Source organism: Kogia breviceps, chromosome 8, assembly GCF_026419965.1.
Source record: "Kogia breviceps isolate mKogBre1 chromosome 8, mKogBre1 haplotype 1, whole genome shotgun sequence".
NCBI classification, from domain to species: Eukaryota; Metazoa; Chordata; class Mammalia; order Artiodactyla; family Physeteridae; genus Kogia; species Kogia breviceps.
The window spans coordinates 6,716,006-6,733,621 of NC_081317.1; positions in this window are offsets into that span (position 1 = coordinate 6,716,006).

Consider the following 17,616-nt stretch of genomic DNA (forward strand, 5'->3'; position numbering starts at 1 on the left):
GCTCTTAGATGATTGCTCCACTTCTCTGAGGCTCAGTTTTCCCTTCTGTAAAATGGGGTGAACATTCCATGAGGTGACATCTCTGGAGTGCCTGGCATAGAGCCTTACAAAGGCCTTGGGGAAACTTCTTAGCTGACAAGGCTCTTGCTGTGGTGGAAGAAGCTTCCTCGGCCCCTGGACATCCCCAGACGAGGGCTGAACAGTCAGGAAGGCTATTTCTCTCCCGGGAATGCTGGATTGGCCACCATCACACCAGCAGCAATAGTATAAATGTAGGTACGAGTAAAACTGACAATAATAAAGGCAATAATAACCAGAATTTATGGAGCGCCAAGAATGTGTTTTATGCCGCGCTGAACACCTTACGAGTATTATCGCACGTCGTATCCTCACAGTGGCCCTGAGAGGTGGATCTTGTCACTAGCCTTATTTTATTTTACTTATTTATTTATTTTTTTCTCCTCCATAGAATTCTTTCACCCAAAGCTGGGGCTTTATTTTTTTTTTTTTAATGCTTTAATTGAAGTAGAGTTGACTTACAATGTTGTGTTAGTTTCTGGTGTACAGCAAAGTGATTCAGTTTCATACACACACACACACACACACACACACACACACACATACATATATACACACATATTCTTTTCCATTGTGGTTTATCACAGGATACTGAATATAGTTCCCTGTGTTATACAGTAGGACCTTGTTGTTTATCTATAGTTTGTACATGCTAATCCCAAACACCTGCTTTATCCCTCCCCCACCTTCCCTTTCCACTTTGGTAATCATAAGCTTGTTTTCTCTGTCTGTGAGTTTGTTTCTGTTTCTTAGATAAGTTCCTTTGTATCATATTTTAGATTCCACATATAAGTGACATCGTATGGTATTTGTCTTTCTCTTTCTGACTGACTTCACTTAGTATGATCATCTCTAGGTCCATCCATGTTGCTGCAAATGGCATTATTTTGTTCTTTTTCATGGCTGAGTAATATTCCATTGTATGTGTATGTATGTGTGTGTGTATATATACATATATATATATATATATATCACACCTTCTTTATCAATTCATTTGTTGGTGGATATTTAGGTTGCTTCCATGTCTTGGCTATTGTAAATAATGCTGCTATGAACACTGGAGTGCATGTATCTTTTCGAATTATAGTTTTCTCTGGATATATACCTAGGGGTGGGATTGCTGGATCATATGGCAACTCTATTTTTAGTTATGTAAGGAACCTCCAGACTATTTTCCATAGTGGTGGCATCAATTTACATTCCTACCAACAGTGTAGGCAGGTTCCCTCTTCTCCACACTGTCTCCAGCATTTGTTATTTGTGGACTTTTTAATGACTATCCCTATTTTAAAGATAGGAAAACTCATAGGGAGCTGAAAAAACTTGCCCAAGGTCACCTCATTGGTACATTGTTGGGGGGAGGGGCAGACTCGAACCCAGAGGTCCAGCTCCCAAGTCTCTCAACCTCTCCATCTGGCTGCCTCTTTTTGTCCATCTTCCCCTCCTACCTGTGCTGATTACAGCTGTTCCCACTTCCTTTTTCCATGGACGTTCTGTCTCAGAGCAGAATGGGAGGCGAGACAGTGTGTGGTAGGATTGCAAGGAGCTGAACATTGATGGGGGCACCTGAGGGCTATGAGAGTGAGTTCCCCACATTTGTTTTGCCTGACCAAGGGCTCTGTAAGGCTGCAGGGAAGATGGTGACAGGGCCTACTGTCAGTGGGGCTTGGTGTCCCCTGCTGGAATCGACTCCTCCCAAGTAGCCCAGACCCTCCACGTCCATCTCGAGTTTTGACAGCTCTTTGAACCTCTTCCTGACCAAGCCACTCCTCTTATGTCCTAGGACTAAGGTAAGAGTCAGAGCTTTGGAGTTCCTCACATGTGGATTAAAATTCTGCCTGAGTGCATCTATGAAAAACCCACAGCTAACATCATACTTAGTGGTGAAAGACTGAAAGTTTCCCTCCAAATCAGGAAGGAACAAGACGGGTATTCCCAGTCTCCCCACTCCTGTTAAGTATTGTACTGGAGGTTCTAGCCAGAGCAATTAGGCAAGAAAAAGGAATAAAAATCATCGAGATTAGGAAGGAAAAAGTAAAACTATCTGTATTTGCAGATGACATGATCTTGTGTATAGAAAATCATAAGGAATTCACTAATATATATATATTAGAACAAATAAATGAGTTCAGAAAGGTTTCAGGATACAAGATCAATATACAAAACCAATTTCTATATAGCAATGAACACTCTAAAACTGAAATTAAGGAAATAATTCCATTTATATTTGTATCCACCAAAAGAATAAAATACTTAGGAATAAACTTAAGAAAAGAACCGTAAGGTTTGTACAGTGAAAACTACAAAACTTAGCTGAAAGGAATTGAAAGAAGACCTAAACAAATGGAAAGACATCCTATGTTTATGGATTACAAGACTTAATATCTCCACCTCACACCATATACAAAAGTTAACACAAAATGGATCACAGACTTAAAAGTAAGAGTGAAAACTATAAACCTCCTAGAATAAAACAAAGGCATTAATCTTCATGACATTCCTTAGGCATGTGACACCAAAAGCACAGGGATACAAAATAAATAAATAAATGCAGCTTCATCAAAATTTAAAGCCGGGACTTCCCTGGTGGCACAGTGGTTAAGAATTCGCCTGCCAATGCAGGGGACGCGGGTTCGCACCCGGGTCTGGGAGGATCCCACATGCCTCAGAGCAACTAAGCCCGTGCCCCACAACTACCGAGCCTGCGCTCTAGAGCCCACAAGCCACAACTGCTGAGCCCACGTGCCACGACTCCGGAAGCCCATGCACCTAGAGCCCGCGCTCTGCAACAAGAGAAGCCACCGCAATGAGAAGCCCACGCACGGCAACGAAGAGCAGCCCCCACTTGCCACAACTAGAGAAAGCCTGCGCGCAGCAACAAAGACACAAAGCAGCCATAGATAAATAAATAAATGAATAAAAATTTAAAGTGTACTTCAAAGGATGGCAAGAAAGTGAACACGACCCATATAATGGGAGAAAAAATTTATAAATCATGTATCTGATAAGGGACTTGTCTATATAGAGAATGTTACAACTCAATAGTAAAAGACAGATAATCCAGCTGAGAAATTCCAAAGAAGACATACAAATTGCACCAAGTCCATGAAAAGATGCTCGACACCACTAGTCATTAGGGAAACACACATCAAAGCCACAATGAGATACTACTTCACTGCCACTAGGATGACTAAAATAAAACAGATGGACCATAACAAATGCTGGTGAGGATGTAGGGAAAACGGAACCCTCATACATCGCTGGTGGTATTGTAAAACGGCACAGTTACTCTGGAAAACAGATAGGTGGCTCCTCAAAATGTTAAACCCAGAGTTACATATGACCTAGCATCCATTGCTATGCATATACACCCATGAGAACTAAAACATAAATTGTACACATATGTTCGTAGATACATTGTTTATAAGAGCCAAGAAGTGGAGACAGCCCTAATGTCCATCAACGATGAATGGATAAGCAGCACAGGGTATATTTACACAATGGCACGTCATGTGGCGATAAAAAGGAATGAAGTATTCATACATGGTAAAACACGGATGAGCCTTGGAAAGTATTATGCTAAATAAAAGCTTCCTGTCACAAAAGGACACATATTGTGTGATTCCACTGATATGAAATGGCCAGGGTAGGCAAATCCACAGAGAGAGGAAAGTAGATGCGTGGTTTCCAGGGGCTGGCAACAGGGCAGAATGGGGGCTGGCTGCTAACGGGTGTGGGGTTTGATGAGAACATTTTGAAGTTGGACAACAGTAAGGGTCACACAAATCTGTGAATATACTAAAAAGCATTGAATTGTATGCTTTGAAAGAGTGACGTTTACGGTGTGAATTATCAGGTTGGCCAAAAAGTTCATCTGATGTTCTCCGTAAGCTGGCTCTAGTAGCGCTTAGTTGTCTTTAACTTCATTCAAAACAATTTTGTTGGGCTTCCCTGGTGGCGCAGTGGTTGAGAGTCCGCCTGCTGATGCAGGGGACGCGGGTTCGTGCCCCGGTCCGGGAAGATCCCACATGCCGTGGAGCGGCTGGGCCCGTGAGCCATGGCCGCTGAGCCTGCGCGTCCGGAGCCTGTGCTCCGCAACGGGAGAGGCCACAACAGTGAGAGGCCCGCATACCACAAAAATTTAAAAAAAAAAAAAAACAATTTTGTTAGATTGTGTTGTGACAGCTGTCATATCAGCATGTATTAAAAAAAAACTTATCAAAACTGGTGAATTTTTTGTGTAACCATTTTAATATTGAAGATGGAAGAAAAAAAGCAACATTTTTGGCATATTATGCTGTATTATCTCAAGAAAGATTTGTGCAGTGTATGGAGAAGGTGCTGTGACTGATCGAACATGTCAAAACTGGTTTGTGAAGTTTTGTGCTGGAGATTTCTTGCTGGACGATGCTCCAAGGTCAGGTGGACCAGTTGAAGTTGATAGCGATCACATCAAGACATTAATTGAGAACAATCAACGTTATACCACGCGGGAGACAGCCGACATACTCAAAATATCCAAATCAAACACTGAAAATCATTTGCACCAGCTTGGTTACGTTTGGGTTTGGGTTCCACGTAAGTTAAGAAAAAAAAAGCTTCTTGACCGTATTTCCCCATGCAATTCCCTACTTAAACGTAACGAAAACGTTCCATTTTTAAAACAAATTGTGATCGTCGATGAAAAGTGGATACTGTACAATAATGTGGAACGGAAGACATCGTGGGGCAAACAGAATGAACCGCCACCAACCACACCAAAGGCGGGTCTACATCCAAAGAAGCTGATGTTGTGTATATGGCGGGATTCAAAGGGAGGCCTCTATTATGAGCTTCTTCCAGAAAACCAAACAATTAATTCCAACAAGTACTGCTCCCAGTTAGACCAACTGAAAGCAGCACTCAATGAAAAGCGTTCGGAATTAGTCAACAGAAAATGCCTAATCTTCCATCAGGATAACGCCAAGACCGCATGTTTCTTTGATGACCAGACAAAAACTGTTAACAGCTTCGCTGGGAAGTTCGGATTCATCCTCCATATTCACCAGACATTGCGCCTTCGTATTTCCATTTGTTTTGGTCTTTACCAAATTCTCTTAATGGAAAAGAATTCGATTTCCTGGAAGACTGTAAAAGGCACCTGGGACAGTTCTTTGCTCAAAAAGATACAAAGTTTTGGGAAGATGGAGTTATGAAGTTGCCTGAAAAATGGCAGAAGGCTGTGGCACAAAAGGGTGAATGTGTTGTTCAATAAAGTTCTTGGTGAAAATGAAAAATGTGTCTTTTATTTTTACTTAAAAACAGAAGTCACTTTTTGGCCCACCCAATATATCTCATCAAAACAGTTATTTAAGGGGCTTCCCTGGTGGCGCAGTGGTTGAGAATCCGCCTGCCGATGCAGGGGACACGGGTTCGTGCCCCGGTCCGGGAAGATCCCACGTGCCGCGGAGCGGCTGGGCCCGTGAGCCGTGGCCGCTGAGCCTGCGCGTCCGGAGCCTGTGCTCCGCAACGGGAGGGGCCACAACAGCGAGAGGCCCGCGTATCACAAAAAAAAAAAAAAAAAAAAAAACAGTTATTTAAAAGAGGAGGGGGCTCAATTTCATGGGAAATATAGGGATAGAGAAACAAGTTACATGACACCACGAGGAAGCAAACAGACAACAATTTGTGGACATTCCGCAGGACAACTGACTCAGTATCTTCAATAAGTCAATGGCATGAAAATACATTAAAAAAAAAAAATTGACAACAACTGAATGCTATGTGTAGACCTTCCAAGGATCCTAACTCAAACAAATCGCCTGGAAAACCACATTGATGAGAATATCAGGATAAATAGATTATGCACTGGATATTAGAGGATGCCATGGAATTGCTGTTAATTTTGCTAGGTGTGACAATGGTTTATGTCCTTGTATTAGAGGAATACTGAAGTGTGTTGGGATGAGATGATGTGTCCAGGATTGGCTTTATTTATTTATTTATTTATTTGGCTGCCCTGCATGCGGCATGCAGGACCTTAGTTCCCCGACCAGGGATCGAACTCGTGCCCCGTGCAGTGGAAGCGTGGAGTCCTAACTAATGGACAGCCAGGGAATTCCCCCCAGGATTGGCTTTAAATTCACTTTAGTGGCGACAAAATAATTGAAAGGGACAAATAAAGCAGGTGAAAAAAAATCTCAATAATTATTGAATCTGAATGATGGCATATGGGGTTTTATTATACTCTTTACTTTTGTGTATGTTTGAAAATGTTCCTAATCAATATGTTTTTAATGTTAAAAAAAAAAAAAAAAAAAGATCCTGCCTGTGTGGCCTCAGGCAAGCTCCTTCTCTGAAGCTGGGTTTGCACATCTATAAAAAGGGGTTGGTATCTGTCCCATTTCACGGATGAGGAGACTGAGGTTCAGAGAGGTGGCGTGACCTGCCCAGGTTAGCACTGGAGGAGCCAGTATTAGAATCTGAACCCACCCAGCTCTAAACCCTGTTTGTCACCACCTTGCTTCCCTGTGGACATGGTGGCTGCCCTTGGCAGTTGTCGTGTGTGTGTGTGTGTGTGTGTGTGTGTGTGTGTGTGAGAGAGAGAGAGAGAGAGAGAGAGAGAGAGAGAGCTCAGGGCCTGTCTGAAGCCAGCCTGAGGCCTGTCCCGAGGTGGAGTCTGTCTTCTTCCTCAGGTGAGCACAGCGGACACTAAGACATCTCCGACTGGCTGCAGCTCTTACACAGGCCCCTCAGTCCACCCTGCCCCAGGTCACCCTCTGCCCTCAGCTCCGGATGTCCAGGAGCCAGGCTCAGCGGCCCAGGCAGCCGGACAATGGGCCCTTTGGAGACCTTGCCAGGGCCTGAGCCTCAGCTGTGGGCTGCGGCCGAGGCCACCACAGAAGGTCTCTTGTGGCCGGTCCGGGCTGCAGCCAGAAATAGGTCCTGCTGGGCACGAGCTCCTGAGGGCCCCGCCCTGGATTCGGCCTGGGAATGTGGGTATTTGTGGCACTGAGGGGAGGAGAGCTTCATCAGGAAAGCAGGCCTATTTGGGGGCCTTTGGGAGGCAGGGAAGAAACTCAGCCCACCCCTTAGTGCAGAGGCGGGAACACAGGCTCCCGAGTCCCCCTGGGCTCAAATCCTGCCTCTGTCCCTGTTGGACGTGTGTCCTGCCGGCTGCGCAGTTGGTTATTTCCTTCTCCGAGCCTGACTTTACTCATCTGTGTGATGGGACAAATCATAAGCCCTTCACTGGTTGTAAGGATTCCGACGATGCACGTACAGCACCGGACTAGTCCGTGCTCATAACACGTCTGTTATTAAAGTGCTTCCCACCTTCCCCCTCCTACCTCTGGCTGGGGGCTATTGTCCTTGGATGGGTCCTGCAGGGCCTGGAAGGTGGTCTACGGCACACATTTGCATCATCCCTGGGGGGGAATCGAAGCACTGGAGCCCAGGCAGAGGCCCGCAAGACCCCTACGGCTGGGCAGCGCCCCCCTTTCCCCTCCTCAGCCCAGCCTGTTATCCTGCAGGCTCCCCAGGTCTGCTCAGGACCGCAGCCTCTTGCATCTTCCCATCATGCACTGCACGGGGGCCCTGCAGGAGTCAGTCTCAGAGCTGGCAGTGGGAGGGATTTCAGACATTTTTTTCCTGCATGACTTTGACATCTGCCTCTGTTTGCCCGAAGCTGGGTAATGGGGGCTGATAACTGAGGAGTTTGCCAGTCTAGGCCTGTGGTTCGCAGACGGATACAGACCCAGGTTCAAATCTGGAGTCATACGGGCAGCAGTCTGGCCCTTGGAGAAGGAGAGCTGGGAGTCGTGCTTATCTAGTTCTTCTGGAAGCCAGGGGACCAGGTCTCCCTCCTCCCGCCCCTCGGATGTCCTTGAAGCTATCTTTATGGGTTGCTGGAAACCAGAATTACAACCAGAGCCAAAAGCACTGGGAGGTTTTCTGTGCGCCACGGTTCTCACCCAGGGGAGCACAGGCCGTTCCCAGCAGACTGGTGGAGCCCATCCAGATGCTTTACTGTGTGGGTGGGGAAGCCTGGTCCCCATGCCCCTTGAGCCTGGAGGTCATTGTTGCGAGGCCCCTGGTTGGCTGGTGCGAAGATGAGGGATGAGCATTTACAGAGGCTGAGGAGAGGGTGCAATCGTCCTGGGGTCTTTGAGGCCTGCGTGAAAATCCAGAACGCTCATGGAGTTCAGTCATCCATCCATCCACGCGTCCATTCATTCATTCATTCATTCACGTATCGCTGACCTCTTCACTCATCACATACAGAACCAGGATCTTCTTGGTGTTGCTGGGGCACCACCCACCACACACACGGAGCCCTGCTTCCAAGGAGCTCACAGATCTCACTGCTTCGCTCTCCAGCTCAAACGGAGATGCTGCACTCTTTATACCAGGACACGGACGAGGCAGAGCAACGGTCCCCACTCACTTAGGTCCCGTAAAAGAGGATCTTGACCTTGGCCCTCCTTCTGCCCTCTGCAGAGAGCTCTCCCTTTCCCAGCCCTGCAGAGAGCTCTCCCTTTCCCAGCCTGGGTCCAGGGAGAGGCGGGGATGCAAAGGAGAGGGGAAGGAGCACGGTTGTGTGCTTGCTGGGGCGGTTCTGGGCTGTTCTTTCTTGGGGGCTCTGTGCAGCGGGGAGAACAGAAAGGGACTGGAGTCCCTGAGGGTGAGTGGGGCTGTAAATGAAGAACTGAGAGGCCGGAGAGAGGCAGGAGAGTGAGGGGTTCTGGAGTAGAACACAATACAAGAGCCCCAGAGGGACAGGTGAGGGGATTGGGCAGAGTTGCTGGGGGTTAGAAACTGGACCCTCCATGATACTCTTTGCAAGACAAAGAATATTGGAAACCCCCGTAAATAATATGTGGGTGCTGTCCCAAGCTGCTTTTAATGGAACTTTGTAGGGAAGAGACCACACGGGCCCCAGGGGTTACTCGGGTTACCTTACATGGCTTATGGGGCTTTCCATGATCTGTGGTCTGCCCATCTTTTTAACTTTATCACTCATCTCTTCGCTTTTTCCCTCCCCCAACTCCTCATCCAAAGCCCACACTCCAGCCTGATCTAGTCCCTTTGACCTCCTGCTGGCCTTACTGTGACCTCTGCCTGGAACCACCTCTGCTTTCACACCTGGACTGTTTCGAAGTATTTGGTCTCCTGAGCTCTCTATCCCTTCCCTCCCTCATTCGCTGGGTTGATACGCCCAGACTACTTTCCTCTTGTTTCCTACTTTAGTATGATTTTTAGTGCAGTCTTAGATAGAGGCAAATACACTTAGCACACTGGTGACTTTTATCAGTCTGTTCACACTTAGCACGACACACAGACAAATAACCAGAATATCTAGGGAAGTGACCCTGCCTGGCCCTTTGTCTTTCTTGTTCACAATAAACCACAGTAATTAATTCATTAAAAATATCCCTTGGGCACCTATTACCTCCTAGATATTCTGTTGGGGGCCGGTGATATAAATATATTTAATGGAATTCCAATCTACAATCCGAACCCTAACCCAACACCAGGCCTAAACCCAACCCTAAACCCAATACCAGCCCTAATCCTAAAGCCAACCCTGATCCCGAACCCCACGGTAATCCTGGTCTAACCTCAATCCTTTCCTGGCCAAACCCAATACCAACTCTACCCTTAACCGAAGCCCAACCCTAACCCTAATTCTAACCTTTGTGCTAAAAAGCTTTCCGTAAATGTGTGTCTCCTTGTCTGTCATAGTCAGTGGGTGGTGCTGAGTAGTAACGGAACTCATCTGATTTTGGATCATCCAATGCCTTCAGACTGGAAAAGCTAGAAGGCAGGTGAGACCAAGGTGAACACCAGCCCGATCCCTTTTTTTTTTTTTTTTTTTTTTTTCTTAAAAGTAAATTTATTTATTTTTTGGCTGCGTTGGGTCTTCATTGCTGCGCGCGGGCTTTCTCTAGTTGCGGCGAGCGGGGGCTACTCTTTGTTGCGGTGCACGGGCTTCTCATTGCAGTGGCTTCTCTTGTTGCGGAGCACGGGCTCTAGGCTCGAGGGCTTCAGCAGTTGTGGCTCACGGGCTCTAGAGCGCAGGCTCAGTAGTTGTGGCGCACGGGCTTAGTTGCTCCACGGCATGTGGAATCTTCCCGGACCAGGGCTCAAACCCGTGTCCCCTTCACATCCCAGCCTCCAGCAGTGACTTGGTGTGGCTCCTTGATCAAGCTGCTGCTTCCCTCCGTGCCTCAGCTCCTCCTCTTTGAAAAACAGGGGTGTATATTTTCATGTAAGTCCCCTTGAGGCTATGTCATGGCCCATTTTCTAAACTCAAGATCCTTAGTGTGACCCTGCCTGACTCCTTCCCTCGCTGGCCTCTGGGCCACACAGACCCTCTCCTTCTGTGGATGCCCCGAGCTCCTTCTGGCCTCAAGGCACCCATGTGTCGTTCCTCTTGCCTGAAATACCTTTCCTCCCCTCCTCACCAGGCTGACTTCTGCTCAGTCCTCAGGCCCCTCTGAAAGGTCACTTCCTGCCCTGCCTGCCCTCTCCCCCCAGACTCGTCTTTATTTCCTGCATGCTCACGGATCCTGTGCTTTCCTTTCAGGGCATTTGTGGATATTTGTGGCCACATGTTTGTTTGCATGTTTATTTCTTTAATGTCTGTCTCCCCAGCCAGACGGTGACCTCTCTCAGGGCAGGGACTGTGTTTTGTTCCCTGCTCTGGCTCCAGGACCTAGCACAGTGCCTGGCACACAGCAGACCTGCAGAAAACTCGGTGGATGGAACAAATGAATGAAAGAGGGCATTTTCCACTTCTTCATAAAAGTGAAAGAAAGATTCCAGCTCACTGCAGCTCCTGGCTAGGGAATGTGTGTCCCAGGCCCTGAGCTGAGCCTTAGGGAAGCCAGGAGAGAGGGACCGGGTCTCCCAGCGCAGCTGACCATCCATTTCCTCTTTACAGCTCCTCCACCACACTGAGTGGGAGGGCCTCAGGTATCATCCTCACTGTTTTACAAGATGCTTTTGCCCAGGGAAGTAGAAACGCTTGTGTGGGTCACCTGGCTGGTCGGCAGAAGTGCCAAAACCCTGCTTCCTGGTCCCCAGCCCTTGGCATTGACCCTTCCTTTCCTTCTGTCCCCGCAGCTGGAGGTACTCAGCTCTGTGTCTGCCTCCAGGAAGTCAGCAGCAGGCCCGCTGCCATGGGGACCCTGCCAGACTCCAGGCCATCTTCCCATTTTGTTAGCAAGCATGTTGAGACTGATGCTGGAACCGGCCTTGAGCAAATGAGCCAGAGGTCAGCACCCTGGGCTCCCAGCTGAGAGGGTGGGTGGTTCTTCACACCCTAACGGGGGCCCTCCTCTCTGGTGGGTCAAGAGAAGGAGCTGAGCCGTAAGGGTCACTGCCGTTTCTTGAGCATCTACTGGTGCCAGACCTGGGCGAACTGCTTATTCTCTCGCTGGAGCTTTACAATACTCGATTTGCCAGATGAAGAAATGGAAGTGCAGAAAGTCTGTCACTTGTGCAAGGCACACAGCTGGTAACTGTTGCTGGTGGGATCTGAACCCAGATCTACTGGGGTCTCGAACATTAACGTTACACTTAAAGGCAAACAAAATCCCAGGAGTGCCAAGGAAACGCTGCCCAAATGTTAGCAAAGCTGTCCGGTCCAGATAACGGCACATCATGGCCCCAGGGAGCATCCTGTGCACTGCGGTCCGCCCAGGCTGCGGCGGGTGATCTGGGCCCCGCCCTCAGTTTTCTGACACCTCGGCCCCGCCCCGCCCCTCCTGCTTAGGCCGCGCTTGGCCTCGCCCCCGCAGGCAGAGCGGGACTCCCATTGGCCACCGTTTCCATGGTTACTTGGGGTCTGCGGAGCTCCGGCTTGCCGACACGTGTCCCCCGGAGCCGCCCGAAATTTGACAGGGGACCACGTGCCCGGCAGCGCGGGAGCCAGACAAAGGACTGGGGGAGGCGGGGAACGAAGCCGGCGGAGAAGCCAGCGTGGCCGCTGGTTCCGGCGGGGGTAGGCTCCACGCTCCTCCTGCGAGAAGGAGGAGCCCTCCACCTCCGCCTCTTTGTATTTTGGAGGAAAGAGAAAAAACAAAAAAGAATTGCTGCGGAAAGTGATGGGGGAAGAGGATTCCAATCAGGTCCACCTGCCCTCCCTCTTCCAGGAAAAATCGGGTACAAGGGCATCTTTTAAGGCCTGAGAGCCCACAGTGTCCTTACTTATGCCCTGGGCTTCTAACCCCGCCTTGACTTCAGTCCTTGAGGTTTCGATCCTCTTTCGCTGGCTTGTTCAGTAAGCAAAAGGTTAACGGGCGTGGTTGTTTTGATGCTTGAGAAATGAAACCCAAGGAATTCTGGGGGATCTTGCCCTCCGTTCACCCTATACAGCAGCTACTGCATCCCCACCCGTGATGATGTGGCCCCCGCCCCCAACTTCTTTACTGGGTCCCTGGGATCTGTGCCTAGTGAAGGCCTGGGCTGGGCTGGGCCGCTCAGGTCAGTGCAGTAGACAGATACTCATCCTGTCCCTGTGGCCTCTCCTGGTTGCGGGCATTGCCATCTTTCCAGTCTCCAGGCCACATGCCCTTAATATGCCCTATCCTCAGCCCCCACTCCCATCACCAGCTGTATCTGCTTCCTATTGCTGCTGTAACAACTCACAGCAAATTTCGTGATCAAAACAACACAGATTTACTCTCTTACAGTTCTATAGGTCAGAAGTCTGACACACGTGTCGTGGGGCTAAATACAAGGTGTGGGCAGCCCTGCATTCCCTCTGGAGGCCCTGGAGGAGAATCATTTCCTTGCCCTTTCCAAGTGTAGCGGCTGCCCACGTTGCTTGGCTGGTGACCCGTTTCATCTCCAGAGCCAGGAGTGGGCAGTGGGGTCTGCGTTTACTGTGACACCGACTCTTCTTCCCTCTTTCATATTAAGAACCCTTAGGATCATCACACTGGCCAACTTGATAAGTCGGAATCATCTCCTCACCTCAAAGCCAGGTGATCGACCACCTTAATTCTATCTTCAATCTTAATTCTCCCTGCCAAGTAACATACAATATTCACACGTGTGGCGATCAGGACGTGGACACCTTTGGGGGTGTGTTCCGCTGACCACACCAATCCTGACAGCTTGACCTCCGAAGCTTCTCCGCGGTCCCCCTCCTCTATCCTCCCTTCCTGGCTGCCCACATCTCTGGCAAAATGCTCACGGTGGCCACCTTTCTCTCCATCATCTTCCTCTCCCACTCCCCTCTGTCCACAGCCCCCAGGGTGACGCTTCAAGATACAGATGCTGCCACTACCATGGCCCCGGTCACCTGCAGTTGAGAGTTCAAACTCTGTACTTGAGCACGAAGGCCCTCAACCTGCCCCCCACTCTCCCCCCTTGGCTCCTGCAGACCCATCCCCTCCCTCTCTCTGCCTCACGCCCTTTGCCCCCGAAATACTCAATCACTTCCGGTTCTCTTTACTCCCCAGGGCATTTGACACCTCCTGGACTTCCGGGATTGTTCGCGCACCTTTATTTATATCTCCCCCAGGAAACCTTCTCTGACCCCCAGGTCGAGTTAAGGGCCCCTTCATTGTCCTTCCCCAGAACCTAAATGTGCACTGACCACGGCGACGGCAAGAGATCCGAACGTGTGTCTGCCTCCTGGTGTCTCTGCGAGGCCTCCGCCGTGGGCCCTCTGGGAGGGGCGCTGCATCTCACTCGCCTCTTTTGGCCACACTGGCCAGCATGAACTGGCCCGTAGTCAGCTCAGGGGCTTGGCGGTGGGTGTGAGGAGACCAGCTGGGCTATTCTGGGAAACAAAGGATAAAGTGGATGGAAAGGGCCTTTCCTTCCCGATACGGGAGGACCTTTGCTCCAACTCCGGCTGCTGGGATGGAGTAATAGCAACAGCGACAACAACGGCGGCGAAAAACCGAAACAAAATAAAACCAGAAAATACCCCAAGGAAACAATGGCGGCCAACGCTGCAGGCTGTTCCACATCGGGAGCGTCTGCCAAGTGCTTTACACGTGTGTTGTCCACTGATTCTGACAACAGCCTAGGAGACGCCAGCTATTGCTCCCCCACCCCCATTTTACAGATGAGGACCCTGAAACTTTCCAGCTTACGTACGAATGGGTGGGCTTCTGAAGAGACCCCGGGCCAGGAAGGTGTGTTGGGCTCTATCTGGAGGGGTGGTCGGAGCCGTTGGAAAGGTGCCCGGGCTGTGGCTGGCTCTGCCTTGGGTGGGGTCGGCTGGCCCCTGGGGAGCGGCTTCCGGGATGCACTTCCTATAGACTCTTCTTTCCTCTCACTTCCTGTTTCCTACCCCCCCCCCGCCCCCACGTGGTTCCGGCAGCCTATTTTCCTCTTCTCCCCTCCCTGGCCTGTTCAACCGGGATATGCAGGCAGGAGGTTCATTTTCAAAAGTCAAGGAGGGGGAATGGGGAGTTAGGGTTTGACAGGGACGGAGTTTCAGTTTGGGAGGACGAAATGTTCTGTGCGTGAATGGTGGTGATGGTTTGCACAACAGTGGGAATGCATTTAATGCCACCGAACGGAACACTTAAAAATGTTTAAAATGGAAATTTTTGTGTTATGTATATTTTACGTCGATAAAAAAAAAAAATTGAAAAAAAAAAAAGCGGAAGGAAAAGCGTTTCACATTTGCAGAAATTTTGAAGATCGGCCTCCCACTGCACCCTTGTCATTTCTCAAGCCCCTCTCGGGGGCCAGACCACATGCATACTCACTTCATCCTGGAGACAACCTCCAGGAGAGAGGTGGTCTCCTCCTCGGCTTATGAGGAGACTGAGGCTCCGAGAGTGGAAGTGGTGAGGCTGTGTTTAAAGATGATACGCCTCTAGTTCTAAGGTGCAGTGTAGGGAAGTGTTAGGGGTTTGGGCTTAAAACGAGCTCATCTCCTGACTGCTGTGAGACCCTGGGCAAAAGTTTTCCATCACTGACCTTCCTCTTCTGGCAACTAGACACGATAACAGTGTCCTCCGAAGTGCGATGGAAAGATTTGACAAGATGATACTGGAAAGTCTTTGCACGGGGCCTTGGCCACCGTCAAGAGTCAAATGCCCTCCAGAGTCCTGCTGGGGCCCCCTCTTCGTGCTACAGTGGACAGAGGGCTGGGTGTGAGGCCAGGAGACCCGTGTCAGCCTGACACTGACTTTCTCTGTGACCTTTGGGAGGTCCCCTCCCCTCCCTGGGCCTCAGATTTCTCTCTGTAGAGTCTGGAGGTGGTAAGGTCTGCAGGACTCTTCAGTTCTGCTTCTCTGGGGTCTCACGCATAGCCTAGACATCTTCAGAATCAGTGCCCTCCGTCTGGCCCATCCTCCCGTGGAAGGGTGGGGCCAGGTCTCTGGTTCTACTTTTGCCCTTCGATCTTTTCAGGAGCATTTAATCCCTGACAAGAGGAAAAGGAAGAAGATACCGAGCGGTGTAACACAGGGAGCTCAGCTTGGTGATCTGTGATGACTTAGATGGGTAGGATGGAGGGGGGAGGGGGGAGGGAGGTCCAAGAGGGAGGGGATTTACGTCTACATAGAGCTGATTCACTTCGTTGTACAGCAGAAACTAACACGACATTGTAAAGCAATTATATTCCGATTTTTTTAAAATTAAATACACTGAAAAAAAAAATGAGAGAGAATATATTTCTCTGCCACATACCCCTCCCCGGGTCCCACCACCATCCTCCAAGTGACAGCCAGGGATCAGGGGAGATGGGAACCACCAAGAGTCCAGACAAGCAAACAGCTTTTTTAAGAGCCCTTGGTCTGCTGGTGAGTCTGGGACACACCCCAAGAAACAAGAGAACAGGGCCTTGCAGGTCCCACTCGTTGCTGAGTCCCCAGCACGGGGCCCTGCGCACAGGAGGCGCTCAATCAATGCTCCAAATGAACAGTGAGGCCCCACTCCACCAAGCTGCTCCTCGAGTCGTGGAGGAAGATGTCGGCAAAGGCTTGCATAGACCAGGGTGGCCAGCACAAGCTTCCGGAGGAGCAGAGCCTGCCTTGCAGATGTGACTAGACAGGGCAAGGGGAAGGGCATTCTGGAAAGGGGCACAGCACAAGCAAAGGCAGAGGGACAGGGAGGGACACGGAGGATGGGACAAAGTGTATGGAAAGACAGTAAATAGAATCTAGTGAGAATGTGCCATCAGCCCGGCCCCCGTGAGTGCTCAGATAGGGGGAAGTCCCACAGTCAGGGATTCTAACCCAAGTCAGAGACCCAGAGTCCTTGGACATCATCGGACACGCCTCCCAGCCTGACTTTCTCCTAGAAGCAGGTCTTGGAATTTGTGTGCACAGAAGTGAACTTTACAGGAAATAGGTTTTCCCATAGTTCAAATTTAAAATGCCCCCTCTGGTATATTCTCCTATTCTTGGGACCTACAGCCCCAGTTCTTTGCTTAGGGGCCAGGGAGAGGGCATGAGCCCCAAGGGAAGTGTGTGTTAGAAGGAGCTTGGAGTCATTCTGTGCAAAGGACTGAGCAGCTAGTGTGGAGGGGGAACAAGGAAAGGAGCCCCTCTAGCCAGGCACTACCAGTTCAGTTGCAGGGGATGGGTCTCTAAAGAGCCAGAACGATTCACAGTGTCAGGGAAAAAGTGAGAGGACATCCATCCATCCATCCATTCATTCATTCAAAAATATTAATTAAGCCCATAGCCTAGTGGAGTGACAGACAGGGAAGCATGTAATTATAGTGCAGTGTGGTCAGTGCTGTGATGGGGGATGTACAGGGTAGTGTGGGAGCCCAGAGGAAGCACGTGACCTAGCAAGAGGTTGGGGTGGTGCAGTCAGGGAAGGCTTCCTGGAAGAGGTGATGTCTAGCCTGATACTTAGAGGGCAAACAGGAATTAGTCAGGCCACAGACTGAAGGAACCAAACAGCATCTGCCTACACTCAGAAGCGAGTGGCTTTCAGGGATCAGAACAGCTCAGTGTGACTGAAGCAGAGAGCACCAGGGAGGAGAGGTGAGAGGTGAGCTTACAGTGGAGGGTGGCCAAGGCCAGATCTGTCAAGACGTTGGGCGAACAGTCAAGACTACCGTCTTTATTGGAGGACAGTGGGAGCCCATCAAGACTTCTAAATGGAAGAGAGATGTAGCCAGATTTCCTGTTTAGAAAGATAACTCAGACTTCCAGTAAATGTGGGCTGGGTCTTTCCGACAAGGCTTCTAGTTGAAGATAACAAGATACTTGAGGTATCTGTATCTAATATAGAGATAGGGATATATATTTGCAAAAGCATTAGAAGTTTACAAGAGAGTAAGAAATTTCCAAATCATACCAGAAGGGCAAATAGGAACTCAGAGAGGAGAGTGCACATGGAGACCACTTTTGCTTAAAGAGATTTTCCAAAAGCCCAGAGGAGCCTTCCCTCTGCCAGTTGTGAAAAACTAGGGGGACAGAAACAAAAGCTCAGAACCCACAGTCTAACAGGAGATCCTCCCCACAATTAGCTGGGACCCCAAGGGCTACATCCCCAGGCAGAGGGAGACCAGAAGTGGACCAGCTCTCTGAGGAACTATAACTGGGTTTGAATGACTCAGGTCTTCCA